The sequence below is a fragment of the Nomascus leucogenys genome, chromosome 18, assembly GCF_006542625.1.
Source record: "Nomascus leucogenys isolate Asia chromosome 18, Asia_NLE_v1, whole genome shotgun sequence".
Lineage (NCBI taxonomy): Eukaryota > Metazoa > Chordata > Mammalia > Primates > Hylobatidae > Nomascus > Nomascus leucogenys.
In genome coordinates, this window is record NC_044398.1 from 64,074,964 (window position 1) to 64,092,725 (window position 17,762).

The 17,762-nt window shown below is 34.2% G+C and overlaps 1 protein-coding gene across 1 annotated transcript in view; it reads right to left on the reverse strand.

The window, feature by feature from the left end:
* LOC100607259 (N-deacetylase and N-sulfotransferase 4) overlaps nucleotides 1–17,762 on the reverse strand; it is a 274,548-nt gene that overhangs the window by 240,409 nt on the left and 16,377 nt on the right. The window lies entirely within an intron of this gene.

The window sequence follows — 17,762 nt, forward strand, 5'->3', positions numbered from 1 at the left end:
TTTAAACTTTTTCAAAAAATTAAAAATTTTCATCAAATATTTTAAATATTTTAATACTTCAGATTCCAAATATGTAAATGGACCTTAGCTTTTCACTGTGAAACATATTGTACCGTTTGCAAAGTCTCCCCAGTGACTTCACATTGACTTTAAAAACAAATGAATCCCACATGTTGGGGAATTACTAATACTCTATTTACAAATTTTATTTATTTATTTATTTATTTTGAGATGGAGTCTTGCTCTGTCACCCAGGCTGTAGTGCAGTGGCCTGATCTGGGCTCACTGCAGCCTCCGCCTCCCAAGTTCAAGTGATTCTCCTGCCTCAGCCTCCCTAGTAGCTGGGATTACTGGCACGCAACTTCAAGTCCAGCTAATTTTTGTATTTTTAGTAGAGACTGGGTTTCACCATGTTGGCCAGGCTGGTCTCAAACTCCTGACCTCAGGTGATCCACCCACCTCGGCCTCCCAAAATGCCGGGATTACAGGCATGAGCGACTACGCCCAGACAAATGAAATTCTTTAATATAATTGTCTGCTTTGTAAAAGTCTTTGTTTCAAAACTCAGCTCCCTTTAACCAAACTGGATTGCATTTTACTAAAAAGAAATGGAATACAGCAATAAAAAGGCTTTGGTTTGGTATGAAATACATAAAGCAATTATATCCTCTACTTTTATGTGTGCTTGAAAATTTTCATATATAAATTTTTAAAATAAAAACTCAATTAAAAGATATATATATAGTGTGTAGTGTGTGTGTGTGTGTGTGTGTAATAATAATGAAACTGAAAGATATTTGGAACTTGTCAAAGGAGATTATTAATCTTATATCAATTCTTAAATTTATCCAAGTTCACATATTTAATTTAAAAATCTATTTAAACAAACATAAAATCAGACCCATCCCATCCACACAACTTCCCCAAATAACCCAATAAGAGCAGGTACCTACTTACATGCTTTGGAGGATTGCTTAGTATTTTAGGAATAAATTTAACTAGGAGATTCGGAGAGAAATTAAACGTATGACAAGTTAATACTTTGTTAAATCTTTACTTCTTACATTAAAAATGTGATTTTTATTTTTGAATACACAAAGGAGAATATGTCAGTTTTGCATATTTAGAATATCTCCTCCTAATGCAATAGTGAAAAATAAATTTAAAAAAAACCATATGGGGCAAGAATCTGCCAACCCAAAGAATAAATAAAATTTAAATGTGACATTTATTTAACAGTAATATGTTCAGAGTTAGAAGAATGATAGATACATATTACACCATGGAAGACATATGTGTTTTCAATGTAGGTGTTTTAACTAAAGGAGTTATCCTTCCCATTCAATTCTGCCAGTTCTCCTTCCCTAGCAAAACTGGCCAGTGGAGATGAGGAAGCCTGGACCATAAAACATGATATACCATAAATATTTACCTATGTCTCACACCTGAAGTAAGAAATGGTATTATGACATTGTTTATGATGCCAAAGAGGTGTAGTCTGTGATTAATTTGAATTTCTTACCTCCTGTGTGACCCTTGAAAAGGTGGGGAAAAAGGCATGCAGGAGTATGCATAGGGAGAGCAACCAATGTAAGAATCTTACGTTGTTACCATAAGTCAAATAAGACAATTGAGATTATTTTTCAAAAGGTGCGTGTTAAATGAGTCATATAAAATTTAAAAAAATTACTTCAGGATAATAACGAAGACATTAAAATGCTGCTATAATGGTATAAAATATGTGGCATTTATTTTTAAGTAATCTAAGGTGATACACCAAAATTTTTATTTTACCTTAATTAGTTTCTTCTTCAGGAAGACCCTGGGACAAGTTAGCAACAAACAGAAACATTTGAGAGCTTTCCTTTCCCCACTTTCCCCTTATATGGTGATGTTGACCATATAGAAAGAACAGACAAATATGTGGATTACTGAGTAAATTGCATCTGTGGAAAAACTATTTTGTTAACCATCAAACCAAGTAAGTTAAACAGGCTTTGGTCCCAATTCTTCTTAATCTGACTTTCCATGTTCTAATAAATCTATTGTTAAAAATTTGGAAAGAGAGATCTACTCATTATTTGTCATGACAACCTGTCACAAAATGTGGGCTTCATGACCCCTGCACAGGCTTTGATGAGAAAAAAAGGGAGGCTTTTGTAGGTGTTGCCTTTCTTGTTCTCATTTTTGTTTTCTTATTTTTACCTTCTATCCTTCCAAATGTGGCTTGTCACCTAGGTAGTGGAATAAATATCTCCTAGAATCTTTGACTCTCTTTCAAGATTAGAAAATATTATATGATGATATTAACATTATTATTTTATGTATCTGTTATAAGATTGCTTTTTGACATTTTCAAAATGTGTTTAGAGATTCTCTAAAATACAGTTTGCAAAGTTCATTTGCCACATAATCATGGTAAATTTCTAGTAATCTCTGGTAGCAGCAGAGAAGTGAGTTAGTAAACAAAGCAATTACAGGTACTACTGTAGTTATTGCTACTTTTTGGAAAGACTGAAATACAGAAGAAAGCTAGATACTAAATCACATTGCATATATGTGTGGTTGTTTCTTTGTTGAAGGTGATCTGATGAGCTGTACAGATCACTAAAGAGGCTCATGAAAATTCAGCTGAAATTGAAAACGAGCAACGACGTTTACCAGCATTTAATAAATGGCTACTACTTGCTAGTAACTATGCTATATTCTTTGTATTCATCATCCTGTTTACTCTTTATGGATCTATTTTTAAAATAACAAAATTAAAATTTAGAAGGCTTAAAAACAGGACTAAGATTAAACTACTAATGATTTATGATACTAGGATTCTACAGTTGCACTGTCGAGAAGAAACAAAGATTAAGTTAAGTGAAGCCAAAAACTTAGCAGCATAATTAAATAATTTAACTGCAAATCAGCAAGTTTTATTTCAATTTTAAAAGTTCAGCTATTCAAAGCCAAAAATTTCTACCAAAAATGGAGAAAAACTGTAGAGGTGAATTGAACTGATTTAAAAGCAGCTGTGTTGTAAATTGGAATAACTTAAGAATTTGCAATAATTTCACTGACCTTAACTTTTTGTGATGCCTGTGAGGAAAATATTTTATTATATATCTTGTTTTTACATGCTTCATGAGTTTTTTTGTTTGCTTTTAGGAATCATAAAGAATTAGCTCATATTTTATATTAATGAAACAGAATTTTTAATTAAAGCTGTTACATAGGCCAGGCATTGTGGCTCACACATGTAATTCCAGCACTTTGGGAGTCTGAGGCTGAAGGATTGCTTGAGTCCAGGAGTTTGAGACCAGCCTGGACAACAAAGCAAGATCTTGTCTCAACACAAAAGAAAAAAGAAAAAAAATTAGGCAGGTGCGGTGGTGTGAATCTGTAGTTCCAGCTACTTGGGAGACTGAGGCAGGGAGTTTACCTTGAGCCCAAGAGTTCAAGGTTGCAGTGAGCTATGATTGCACCACTGCACTCCAGCCTGGGTGACAGAGGGATACCCTGTCTGGAAACACACAAAACCCAAAAAACACAAAAAACATTAACTGCACCAGTGCTTCTTTGGGGTGAACTCCAAAATTTGTAAGCATCTAAAATGGTTTGGCTGTGTCCCCACCCAAATCTCATCTTGAATTATAGTTCCCATAATCCCCATGTGTTGTAGGAGGGACCTGGTGGGAGGTAATTGAATCATCGTGGTGGTTATCTCCATGCTCTTCTTGTGATAGTGAGTTCTCATGAGATCTGATGCTTTTATAAGGAGCTTCCCCCCTTTGTTCAGCATTCATTCTCTCTCGCCACCCCGTGAAGAGGTACCTTCTGCCATGATTGTAAGGTTCCTGAGGACTCCCCAGCCATGAGGAACTGTGAGTCAATTAAACCTCTTTTCTTTATAAATAACCCAGTATCAGGTATTTCTTCACAGAAGCGTGAGAATGGATTAATACACTAAACAACTACCTCAGAGAGTGAGGCACTGCTGTAAAGACCCTGAAAATGTCGAACCAACATTGGAACTGGGTAACAGGCAGAGGTTGGAACAGTTCGGAAGGCTCAGAAGAGAGGAAAGTAAGATAAAGTTTGGAACTTCCTAGAGATTTGTCAAATGGCTTTGACCAAAATGCTGATAACAATATGAACAATGAAGTCCAGGCTGAGGTGATCTCAGATGTTGATGAGGAACTTGTTGGGAACTGGAATAAAGGTGATTCTTGCTATGCTTTAGCAAAGAGACTGGGCCCTGCCCTAGAGATCTGTGGAATTTTGAACTTGAGAAAGATGATTTAGGGCATCTGGTGGAAGAAATTTCTAAGTGGCAAAGCATTCAAGAGGAAGCGAAGCATGAAAATTTGGAAAATTTGCACTCTGATGATGCAGCAGAAAAGAAAAACCCATTTTCTGGGGAGAAATTCAAGCCTGCTGCAGAAATTTGCATAAGTAACAAGGAGCAGAATGTTAATCGCCAAGACAATGGGGAAAATATCTTCAGGGCATGTCAGAGACCTTCATGGCAGCCCCTTCCATCACAGGCCTGGAGGCCTAGGAAGGAAAAATGGATTCATGCACCAGGTCCAGGGTCCCCCCTGCTGTGTGCAGCCTGGGATTTGGTGCCGTGTGCCTCAGGCTACTCCAGCTGTGGATAAAAGGGGCCAACATATAGCTCTGACTGTTGTTTCAGAGGGTGCAAGCCCCAAGTCTTGGTGGCTTTCATGTGATGTTGGGCCTGTTGGCACACAGAAATCAAGAATTGAAGTTTGAGAACCTCCGCCTATAATTCAGAGGATATATAGAAATGTCTCGATGTCCAGGCAGAAGTTTGATGCAGGGGCAGAGTCTTCATGGAGAACCTCTTCTAGGACAGTGTGGAAGGGAAATGTGGGGTTGTAGCTGCCTCCCCCCACAGTTCCTACTGTGGCACTGCCTAGTGAGAAGAGGGCCAGCATCCCCTAGACCCCAGAATGGTAAATTCACCAACATCTTGCATCATGTACCTGAAAAAACCACAGACACTGAATACCAACTGTGGAAGCAGATGGGAGGGGGGCTGTACCCTGAAAAGCTACAGGGGTGGAGCTCCCCAAGGCCATGGGAGCCCACCTCTTGCATTAGCATGACCTGCATGTGAGACATGGAGTCAAAGGAGATCATTTTGGAACTTTAAGCTTAATGACTGCCCTATTGGATTTCAGAATTTTGTGGGGCCTGCAGCTCCTTTGTTTTGGCCAAATTCCCCCATTTGGAATGGGTAAATTTACCCAATGCCTGTACCCCCATTGTATCTAGGAAGTACCTAACTTACTTTTGATTATACAGGCTCATAAGCAGAAGGTACTTGCCTTGTCTCATATGAGACTTTGGACTTGGACTTTTGGGTTAATGCTGGAATGAGTTAAGACTTTGGAGAACTGTTAGAAGGGCAGGATTGTATTTTAAAATGTGAGGACATGAGATTTGGGAGGGGCAGGGGGCATAATAATATGGTTTGGCTCTGTGTTCCCACCCAAACATGATCTCGAATTGTAGTTCTCATAATTCCTACATGTCATAGAAGGGACCCGGTGAAAGGTAATTGAATCATGAAGGTCATTACCCCCATGCTGTTCTCATGATACTGAGTGAGTTCTCATGAAACCTGATTGTTTTATAAGGTGATTTTCCCCCTTTGCTCAGCACTCATTCTGTCTCCTGCCACCCTGTAATGAGATGACTTCTGCCATGATTTTAAGTTTCCTGAGGCCTCCTCAGCCATGTGGAACTGTGAGTCAATTAAACCTCTTTTCTTTATAAATTACCCAGTCTTGGGTATTTCTTCACAGTAGTGTGAGAATGAATTAGTACCTCATCTTTCAAGAGAGATGCGGTATTTCTCAAATTACAGGTCACCAACAAGTAAGTGAAAATGAAGTAGACCAGAATAGAAATATTGTCATACTTCATGTACAGCAGAGGTAAGTAGTGCTTTATGAAACTTTATGTTATGGTGTCCATGTATGCATGTGTGTGTATTTGGACACCAATGTAAGATTATTGCTTATTCTGGGTCATGGTCAAAAGTGTTTGAGGAGCACTACTCAATAGGGCACAGCTAATTCAAATTATTTAATCTGGTTAAAAGAATTATAAATATCATAAAGGTTTTAGCTAAAAATCAGTGCAATCTCTTATGATTCTGAGTGGTTTCAGAAAATATCCAATATTGATTAAATAGTAGATGAGACTATGAAATGGTTGATATCACATGGTTGGTCCCATGGAATTCCTTTCAGCTTCCAGGCCAAAAAAATTTTATGATATTATTTTCAGTAGCAACCTCTGCTACATAAATCATAACTTTTTCAAAATAGAGGTACAAAGTAATGAGTAATTGTTATATTTAATCAAAATCGAAGTAGTATGCCCAGTTTATAATTTTCTGCAGAAATGATCTTTTCTATACCCATAAATAACCAGCTGATTATCACCTAACTTTCATACCCTTCATATTTTCTTGATTTCAGTGACATAATATAAATTTATTTTAGTCCCCAAAGTGTGAATTTTTACCAGTACAAACTCCTAAAAGTGTCATTTCAAACATAATGATAACATTACTACCATAATATTATATTGTCACATAATATTATACTAGGTACATAGCTCTGAGCTATCAGCTACATTCATACTTCAAAAGATTATGAAGTCAACTCAGTAAATAGAAGAGTAAATGTCAGGTGATTTCTTTTATCACCATTTCCTGCAGAGATATGTATAGTGCCTATTTACCATTTTCTTAGTTCTTATTTTCTAAAGCAAAGAAACATCATGATTTTTTTTAAATAGTCTAATTTATTAAAATCAACTGCAAATTTCTATACATTAATCTTGCTTATTAGAAAAACATGGGGATTTTGCAAATAAGGAAACTTTTATGTGGATATTTGCTCTGCTAGATAGAGTAGCAGAAATGCTATCTGTGGCCAAGTTGAGAGGTCTGGTAATCACTGCTTGGAACTTTGTATTTATATTTATAGCTAAGATTTCATCACTGAATTTTTCCCTTATACTACTAAAATAATAATCAGATCCCCAGAATGTGTGCACCAGAATTAAACAGGATTAAACAATTTTTAAATGAGTAGATCTGCCTCAGGGTTTCTGACATTCAGACAATCTCCTCAGGACCTTAGGATGACTTTGGGATAAATCTGTGACGCTGTCTCATTTCGTATAGATTTGGAGGTAATATTTACAGTGGGACATTTATAATCAAACTGAAACCGGACAGGCTATGTAAAATTCAGTTCAATCCTGGATTTGCTCCTATTTTTCTCTTTTATATAAGAAGCCAAGGCATTTATCCGACATCCATTCAGCAAATATATATATTAAAATTTATTAACAGCCTATTTGCCAGGTACATCTGCAAATTCAAGTATTTATCTTATTATCAGCAAAAACATCTAAATTATTTTGTTTTAATCTGTTCTCTGTTTCTTCCCTTTCCTATTTCCCTTTCATCTGTAGAATTGTTTTTCTTTTCTTATATTTTTCCTTGACAGTGGATGGTTTTAAAGTTACTGACTTAAGCTTATGCTAATGAAGTTCATGTGAAAAGTGTGGGCATTAATCTGCTAATCTATGTAACAATGTTGCGATTTCCTATCTTGATTTTTTTTCACTCCATATAAACAATTTATATGGAAGCTACAAAAAATCACTGAGGAAATATAATATCATGATATGCTTTCCTGTTTAGATGTAATATTATTAGCCATTTTCTTTCAAAATGAAACTTTTTTTCTGTACTTTATCAGCAAGGATGATGTGAAAATGTTTTAGAAACTCAGCTGCTTTTTTCTTAACAAAATTTATGTATATTTTATACTTGAATGTATTATAAATTTTGAAAACCATAATATTAAAAATAAAATGAACATTAACAAATTCTTATTTCTCTTTCAATATTTTTCTGTATAATGTGTTTTTATAGTTTAAAATATAATTTTTATCTTCTTTTTGCACTTGGAATTATGATAGTTATAATAAAAGCGGAAATGTGATTAAGACATCTTTGAAATATACATCATTATTTTATTTCTATTTCCCCAACTTATACTATTTTGATTATTTCAATAACTTTCTAAGCCACATGGTCCCTCTCCCTAGCTCCACAGTCTACTTTACAAAGAAAACAGAAAGTGAAGGTTGAACTGGCTCAAAATTATGCAGGGAGCCAAGCTGACTCCCTCCCACTAATGTTTCCCAAACTGAAAAATTCTCACTGTCCTTATCTGCCTCCTGATTCCATAGATAATGTATATCTCTTCTAAAGTTAATGTTAATTTTTTTTTTTTTTTGCCTCCGCCTATTTTCTAGAACTTCAACCTCTCTTTTCTGGGGACTTTAAAAAACTGGTATAATGCTTTGTTAGTAATTGACCATAAACAGCATCTAAATGTTTCATTTGTAGACCATAAACAGCATCTAAATATCTTTCATATGTAATTATAATCTTCAGATATCTGAATGGCTTCAGTCCCTACCACTTCCTCACCTTTCCTAGTTTCTGGGTTCTGTGTTTATTTTAGTTGGAGACTCCAGGTATCATTTTGTTAACAAGTTTAGCTCATGCCCATGTTCATAACATTTTCTGTCACACTCACCCCCACCCCCGCCCCCAATCCAAGCAACTGTCCTAATTTTTCTCTTTAGCTTCAGAGTCAAGCTTTTTGAGAGTTTACTCTTACAAAATGTTTCATCTTGTTATTCCTGCACTTTATGTGCTGAGCCATTTACAGTTCTGGAATGACCCAGGTTATCTCTTTTATCTTTAAGTCTAATCAGTTCTTATTCATTTTTAGAAAGATTCAGCTTAGATAAAACTGTCTCAAAAAAGTGACCCCTGGCATTACAGAAGTTAGTTTAGTGAATGTGTCTGTCTCCACAATGCTCTCATAGTACAGTCTATAACACAGACACTTTAATTGAGTAATTATTCATGGATTTCCACCAAGGCAGGAACTGTGATTTATTCAGAATTGAATCTTCTGCATTTTGTAAACTTCCTGCTATTTAATGCACAAAACAATTATGCCAAAACAACAATAACCACATTTATGTCTTGAATATATTCACCTTCTTTCTCTACCCCCAAGGTACAACTCAAATGATATTTTCTCCAGACACTTGTTGGGAAAGGTGGTGGAGGATGGAAGGAGTCTGAACTTGTTTCTTCATTTTCTAAATGAAGGATATAAAACGGTTTATATTTCTATTTCCATGCATACACTCATCAGGGAAGATTTGGAAGGATGCTCAACAAAATATTGATCATCTCTGTTTTGTGCTTTTCTATATTATTTCTTTTTTTCAAGAATCATGTACTATCTGTATAAAAGCACAAACATATAGGAAAAATTTTTAAATGGGTGAGTTTCATAACTGTAAGTTTGCTTCAAACTATAAAATTCTATAATCTTATGAATAACAAGACTTTCCTATTTATGCCTGCCCCTGGTAGTCTTTCTTCCTCTAAATCTCTGAAGAATATGTTGTCCTTATCTTTTTATAATACCTTTGCATTTTTACATAACTGGCTTATGTGTCTTCCCCAGAAGACTGTGGGTACATTTTCAATAGCCTAGTCTATATAAAAAGCTTCTCTTTTCACAATAAGCTGGTTAGTTTATTTTCCTTCAAGCATAACCCAGTACTAAATTAGACACACAGTAGATTAGTAACAATCTTGAGTAAGTCAGTTAAATTGATGTTCAATGTTATAATGTTTCAATAGTTTTTTATTGGAACAATGATCTCAGAATCAAGCCTAAAGTTTTGAAAACTGGAAAATCAATTGCACCAAATTATCTAAGTTTACTTATTATCAACCAGACCCCATTTGCAGTCACAGGATATGTAGGTCTGGAGAAATCTGGATTATATTAATATTGGTATATGTCCCTACAGAATTTATGTATTTATTTATATTAATTTTATTTTTATCTTTTGGTAAGCACACAAAATTTGATCTACCATCTTCACCAACTTTAAGTGTAACATGCAGTATTATTATTCCAGTATTATTTAAAAATCTCAGCTGATTATTTTTAAATACAATGATAAATATATCATTTCTACCTCAATCATTAATTTTTTATGTTATTTTTCGAAGACTTTTTCTAATGAATTTTTTACTACTCAATCCTTTCTCTTGTATTTCAGAGAAGGAAATATATATTTTTACTAGGCACAAAACCCAGCTACAAAGGACCTATAAAGTACATCTACCAATAGAATAACCTATTCTACAGTTATGTTCTTGACTTTAAAACATTTTTAAAAAATGATATTTACACTTAATTTTTATTTTTTAAAAATCCAAAATAATTATAGAAGATAATGTGTTATAAGGAATGGATATTTCCTAAAGTTGTAAAATACTTAGCCAAAACTAAAGTGAAAAAGGATCTAATTAAATTACAAAAGATAACATAATAAAACGAAATAATTTATTCTCAATCAAGTCACCATTTTTTATAACAGAGGCCATAAAACAAATTTATTAATTATATTTGATATTTGTTTTTCTAGAATTAGGAAATAATAACCTGTCTATCGGTATATCACGTTTATCTGAAAGGAGAAAATAAAAAATTTGCTTTTTTTAAATGGGTATTTCTGAACACTCTTTTGGTCTCCTAACTTTTTCAACACTAGAGGGCAATATACTCTTGCTTTTATTGCAAAAATAGGCCAACAGCACCTGTTCTCCATTGACAGGTTGCTAAACTAAAGAAAGTGTTAACTGGATAAGTCCAGGGAGTATAGGTAACTGGGCTCTCAGGATGAGCATCGTGCTGTTGACATCAGGGAAAGATCAGTGACTCAATGTTAAAATACTAATTTTGCCACAATTACACACCAAATACATTTCAATCAATTCTCTTCTTCACATTTGTAATGAACAGCCATTTTTATATTGCTTGTATGGTTTTATACAAGCTTCTGAAGTTTTACTTCTGTTTTTCAATATACATCTTTTTGTTACTGTTGTGCACAAAAGAAGAAAACATAAAAAATCAGCTCTGTTTAGTATGCTGCTAATTTTTGTGAACTTTTAAGATCTAAATCTTTTTCTGAAAGGAAGAGAGGTACGATATCTACAATTCATATATATCTGAAACAAATTTTGATACATCTTGGTTTCAAATTAACATTTATCTAGTATTATATTTATTTTAAGTGTAGACAATAATATGTATTTGTTTTGGCAAAATAAATTTGCTTTTTCATTTTATATTTTTCTGTTATGCAAACATGCCTTTGTAATAAATTCTTTTATAAGAAATGACAAAATTTCTAAATATTTGAATCTGCTTAAAGGATTAATCATTTATTCCTTAAGAATCAAAAATCAACATAAAATTAATAATATGAACAACTTATATACAAAAGACAAATGTGTACACCATGATTTAGATTATTTCTCCATCTACTCTTCTCAATTATGAGGTAGAAAGAAAAAACATAAGAGCTATATTTGAAATAACTTAAAATTGTGGTTACAATTTCCACTTAGAATGGCATTATAATTTATTTGTAAATTAGGCTTTCTGGATATCAACTTCTACTGCTCATAGTTATATCTCAGAGTTGTCACATTATGTGGTTCCATTATAATTTATCATTTACATGAGAATTTGTAAAAATACATGTTCATATGCAGTTGCTTTGTAGCTGATTTGAAAGATAATGTATCATTAGGAGGTTGTGCTTGCAATGAATTACACTCATATTAATCATTCTGAGTAAAATGCACATATATAATAGATTTTATTTTTATTCATGTTTTGAGATCTTTTCCAAAGTTGCTTTCCCTAAATAAATGATTAAAATTTGTTAAATTATTTTTTGGTACTAACAAAGCTTCTTTGGTAACTATCACAGAATTTGTCATAAAGGAATACTAAATAACACTATAATATAAGATGCAAACTATATAACTGGAATGCAAACATCAAGATGACTAAATGTAATTCAAAAAATAGTCCTTAATTAGGTTTAGTAACATTACTCTGCTGAAGTTATGGTTAAGGGCACGTACACACACACACAAATATCAGAAAAGTCCATTTTGAAAAGTAGCCATACAGCAAATATTGCATGACCAGCCTGGGCAATACTGGGATCTGGGAGTTCTTCAAGTGCCACTGCTATTGGTGCCCTTAAAATATGGATGGAGGTGAAGATCCCCAACCTAAAAGGAATTTTTTTCTGCACCCACTTATTCCCTCATTCACTAGCTTCTGATTCAAAGTCTGCTAGAGGTATTTCAGAATAGCTGCTTTCAGTAGGCATGCCCATGACTTGGCTGTGAGGGAGGCTGGAAAACAATTAGTTGATATCTGTAAATAAGGTGGAAACTCATACAATCATGAATTTCTCAAACATAAGAAGCATGTTCAAGTTGCTAGACATAAGTGAAGTTAAAAAAATGATGAAATGTGAGTTAGTCTAAATGAACTTGAGTATAGAAAATGGTAATAATAAAATCTTGAGAGATTAAAATCAAAACCAAATAATTGAAATAAATAAGAACAATAGTATAAAAGTACTAAGGGAAAAAATGCAGTAAAATGTTCTAGAAATGCTGTATTTTCTGAGAAGGTCATAATATCAGTTAACTTCACATATTGGTAAGTTAAGGGTGTATATTGTGGTTTCTAGTGAAGCTAATAAAGAATATACCTATCTATGTATATTCTTCAATGTCAAAACTAGTAGTGGAGAAAAAATGAGAGAAAAATATTCAATTAAAAAAATTTAGTAGAAACCTACAGCACATAAGACTAGTAGAAAACACAAAATAAATAGGTCTGTTTAGGTTAGTAATTATGTTAAAAGTAAATTAACTAAATTATCTTTCAAAAACAAAAATTTGCAGATTGAAAAAATCCAAGTATATGCTGTTTATAATGGATATAAAATAATGGGTGAAAGTAATCATGAAAAAGATATGCAGAAATTATTTTGTAATGATAGAAAGTTCAATTCACCAGGGAGACATTAAAATTTAAATGTGTATGCATCCAATATCGTCGCTTCAAATTTACAAAGCAAAAATAGTCAGAACTACAATAAAACATTTGTAAATTGCCAATCACAAAGTAAGAATTCATACCATTTCTCAAGAATAATTTTATAATAAATTGGATAGAACATTAGCGCAGTGGCTCATGCCTATAATCTCAGCACTTTGGGAGGCCGAGGTGGGCAGATCATGAGGTCAGGAGATCAAGACCATCCTGGCTAACACGGTGAAACCCTGTGTCTCTACTGAAAATACAAAAAATTAGCCGGGCGTGGTGGCTTGTGCCTGTAGTCCCAGCTATTCTAGAGGCTGAGGAAGGAGAATGGTGTGAACCCGGGAGGCAGAGCTTGCAGTGAGCTGAGATAGTGCCACTGCACTCCAGCCTGGGCGACAGAGCAAGACTCCGTAAAAAAAAAAATAAAATAAAATAAAATAAAAAAAAAAAAATAAAGAAGACCTAAATAACATGACTAACAAAGTTAGTCTAAAAGACATATGCAAAATATGATTCTCAAGACCTGTAAAATATTAGGGAATTTGGGAATATTTACAAAAACAAATCATTCCAAGCCCCAAGAGTCTCAACAAATTTTATAGAGCTAAAAATCACATGGAGCGTCTGCACTGTGACTGTCATGCCATGTACCCAGCAACTAATAACAACAGAACTAGAAAAGGCTCCTGTATTTAAAATTTAAGAAACATAATTAAAAACAATTATAAATAAGATATGAGTAAAATACATTTAGAGTTTTAGAAGCATGTACCTGAAAAAGTCTGAAAATTAATAAGCTAATAATGTAAGCAGTCATCTTAAAAAGCTAGAAAAAGCAATAAAACAATAGAAAGATGGTAGAAGGAAAGAAACAACAAAGATGAGCAGAACACATTCAGATACTCAGATAAGAAATAAAATAGAGAGAAAAATAAAGCAAGAAGCTGATTTTTTTAAAACAGCTAATCAATTTGACAAACCTCTGCTGACATGAAGATAAAACAGGATAAAGCAAACATAACTGATGGAAATGAAAGAGAAAGAAAACTACATATATTTCAAATGTTAAAAAATAAAAGAAAATTATTAATGAAGTTATTAAATATTTTAATCTTAAATGCAATTACTTGTACAAAGTTCCTATAAAATACTGCTTTATTAAAACGTAAGGTTTAGAGAAGCCTCAAAATGAATAAAGCAAAATAGAATTTGAATAGCCAAAAATATTTCCAGAAAGAAACCTCCAGTCACTGATGTCAACAGAAGATCTCATCAAAACTTCAAAGAATAATGTAATTCCAATCTAACACAATCTGTTTTCAGAGAAATGGTAAGAGTAATAGCTGTCAACCTTATTTTATAAGACTAACATATTGTTGATAGTAATAACTAATAAGAGATAATACAAAAAAAGAAATTACAAACAACATAATTCATGAATATAAGATGTAAAAATTCTAAACAAAATATAAACTAAGCCAGTTATCTATAAAAAGAATAAAACATAATGACAAAGTTGGAAGCAGCCATTATGGGTTGAATTATTTCCCCTCCAAAATTAGTATGTTGATTTTCTAACCCCCAGTATCTCAGAATGTGACCTTATTTGGAAATAGGATTGTTGCAGGTGTAATTAGTTAAGGTGAGGTCATGCTGTAGTAGGGTAGGTCCCTAGTCTGATATGACTGCTGTCTTTATAGAAGGGAGAAATGTGACAGACAAGCACACTGGGAGAATGTCACAAGCCAAGGAACTACCAGAAGCCAGAAGAGAGATCTGGAACAGATCCTTCCCTACCACTTTCAGAGGGAGCATGGCCCTGGTGTCACTTTGATCTAGAACTTCTAGCCCCCAGAACTGTGAAACAATACATTCCTGTTGTTTAAGGCACTCAGGTTTTAGTGCTTTATTATGGCAGCCCTAACAAACTAATACTTTATCTGTGGATTGCATAGTTAGTTGAATTTTTAAAAATTCATCAAGGCTCCCAATACAATGTCAGAGACAGCTGTCTACCAAGAATTCCAGCCCTTCTTTGCATGTTCCCACCTCATTCAAATCTTACAGCATGATCACTGCTATAGATATTAGGCTCCTCAGGTCTTAACTCGTCAAACAGGAGCCTCACAACTTCCTTCATTATGCCATTTATCCCGGGCCATGTCGGTTACCAAAGACACTCAGCACTCCAAGGACTTTCCTTATCCACCTAGCTAACACTGTTTGTGATCCTATTCCCTACCCTCTCTTTTTCTTGGAACTTTTCAGTGTGCTTAGCAGAAATCATGGTCAATCAGCAGAAAAAGTATTTCCTTACGTGGTGAAATGATTCTCCAAATGTTTTCTTCATCTTCTTAGCTCTAACTGAAATCTGGCTTTCCCCTTAGGACCTCAGAGCCCTCTGGTATATATTTTACCTCCCAGTTAGTCTACTATTGGGTCAGGAAATTGGTTAGACGCCCTTTTTATTTCTCATTGTCACTAATAGCCTATTTTTCTTTTCTACTCCCTAAAATCCTCTAACTTTTCATCTTATCAAACCATACTACCTGCCTCTTCTCCTTAAAGCAATTACCAACTAGTACCTGGGTTAAACTCTTTTAATCCTAGAAAATCTTATCTTTTAGAAAACTCTCATGCTTTTAAAAAAGTACTCATGAATAATTATTGGTAATAAAGATATCCATATGGATGATCCTTCCAACACTATAGAGGTTTTATGCATCCTCTTAAATGTTTTTTCTTTCTCCCTACTATTGTTATCAAGCCCCACAGTCATATGCTAGGTCTTTTCATTATAATTAATCATTGTATAACAGTAAGCAATTAATAATATTGCATATATTGCACTATCCAATCACAATCTTCTATTTCTTTTGCTCACTTCACCTGTTAATCTAACATCAACAATATTTCAAACCTCTAAAATCTTTAAGTCATTTATCCTTTAACTTTACACTCTCTCTCTCATGGCCTCACAATCCCCCTTACCCAGTTTAAATTCCATAATCAATTATTACATTAATTCTATTTTATATACTCTCAAATCATTTTACGCTCTTTTATTTCATGATGTACATTTTTTAAAACAAAACTGACTAAATCCCACTGTCCACCAAATCTACACTTGCAATTCTAATAATGGATAGAACATTACTCAACTGACTTAAATTCATGATCAATAGTCTCAAATGAGCCTTTAATTCAATTCTGTGATAAGTCTTGCTATCTCTTTTTACTTCATTAACTATCTTTTCTCCTAGATGACTGTTTCATATTTTTCTCTGTCTTCAAACTTCTAACATTTCTTTCCTTTTCATTACTCTCATCTGATAATCTTGCTTTCTATTTCATAGAGAGCACAGTAGCAAGCAGATAAGGATTTTCATAAGCACCCATTAAACACTTATCACTATGTGAGTGTATGTTCTCTTTAGGATGAGTTATCCATTTTAGCTAAGGACAACCCTCCCCTTGTTCACCAGTTCTAATGCATTGTCACTTACTCATTGAAGATATTGCTTCAGTAATACTTTTCACACCCCCATGTAGCAATAATATTTTCCTTCTCGACTAAAATATCCATTCTAACACAAGCGTTCTGTTCTTTTTTTATCATGATTCACTTACTTCACAATCTATCGCTATATTTTGTTCCTGTCTACAGCAAAACTGTTTGAAATGCTAAGTCCAATTTTATCTAGGACCTACTCCAATCAGGCTTACCATCACGACTTCATTGAAATTTATTTTATAAATGTCACCAATAAACTTCATGTTGTAAAATCCAATTATCAATTTTTGCTCCTCATCTTATCTTACTTTACCTATGAGCAGCATTTTATACCCCTGATCATCCCCTCCACCACACAGAAGCTATATTTAATAAGCTTCCAGGAAATCGTATATTTGAGTTTCTTTATGACTTAGTCACAATTTATGTTTTTTCTCAATCTTTATCTTCTAAATGTGAAGTTCCCAGGGCCTATTCTTTTTTTTTTTTTTTGAGAGGGAGTCTCGCTCTGTCGCCCAGGCTGGAGTGCAGTGGCGCAATCTCAGCTCACTGCAAGCTCTGCCTCCCGGGTTCCCGCCATTCTCCTGCCTCAGCCTCTCCGAGTAGCTGGGACTACAGGTGCCCGCCACCACGCCCGGCTAATTTTTGTTTGTATTTTTAGTAGAGACGGGGTTTCACCGTGGTCTCGATCTGCTGACCTCGTGATCCGCCCGCCTTGGCCTCCCAAAGTGCTGGGATTACAAACGTGAGCCACCGCGCCCGGCCTCCCCAGGGCCTATTCTTTAGTCTTCTACTCTTTTCTATTTATATTCATTTCCTTGGGATATCTTACAATGTTCTAGTTTTAAGTACTATTCATAAAGTTGACTTCAAAGTTTATGTTTCCAGCTAAATCTATTACCAACTCCTGTTTGTATATCTAACCACATATGTGATATTTTCACTTGGAAATCTAATGGGCATTTCCAACTTAAATGAGACCAAACCTGATTATCTGATATTTTCCTTTATCCTAAACTTATTCTTCCCACTGTTTCTCCATATAAGTAAATGATGCTTCATTTTTTAATTTGTTTAGGAACTCTCTTTCTCTCTATCTCTATTGGGGCTGACCATTGACTCCTCTCTTTCTTTCCCATCAGACATACCAGGCATCCCATCCATTGGCTCTACCTATA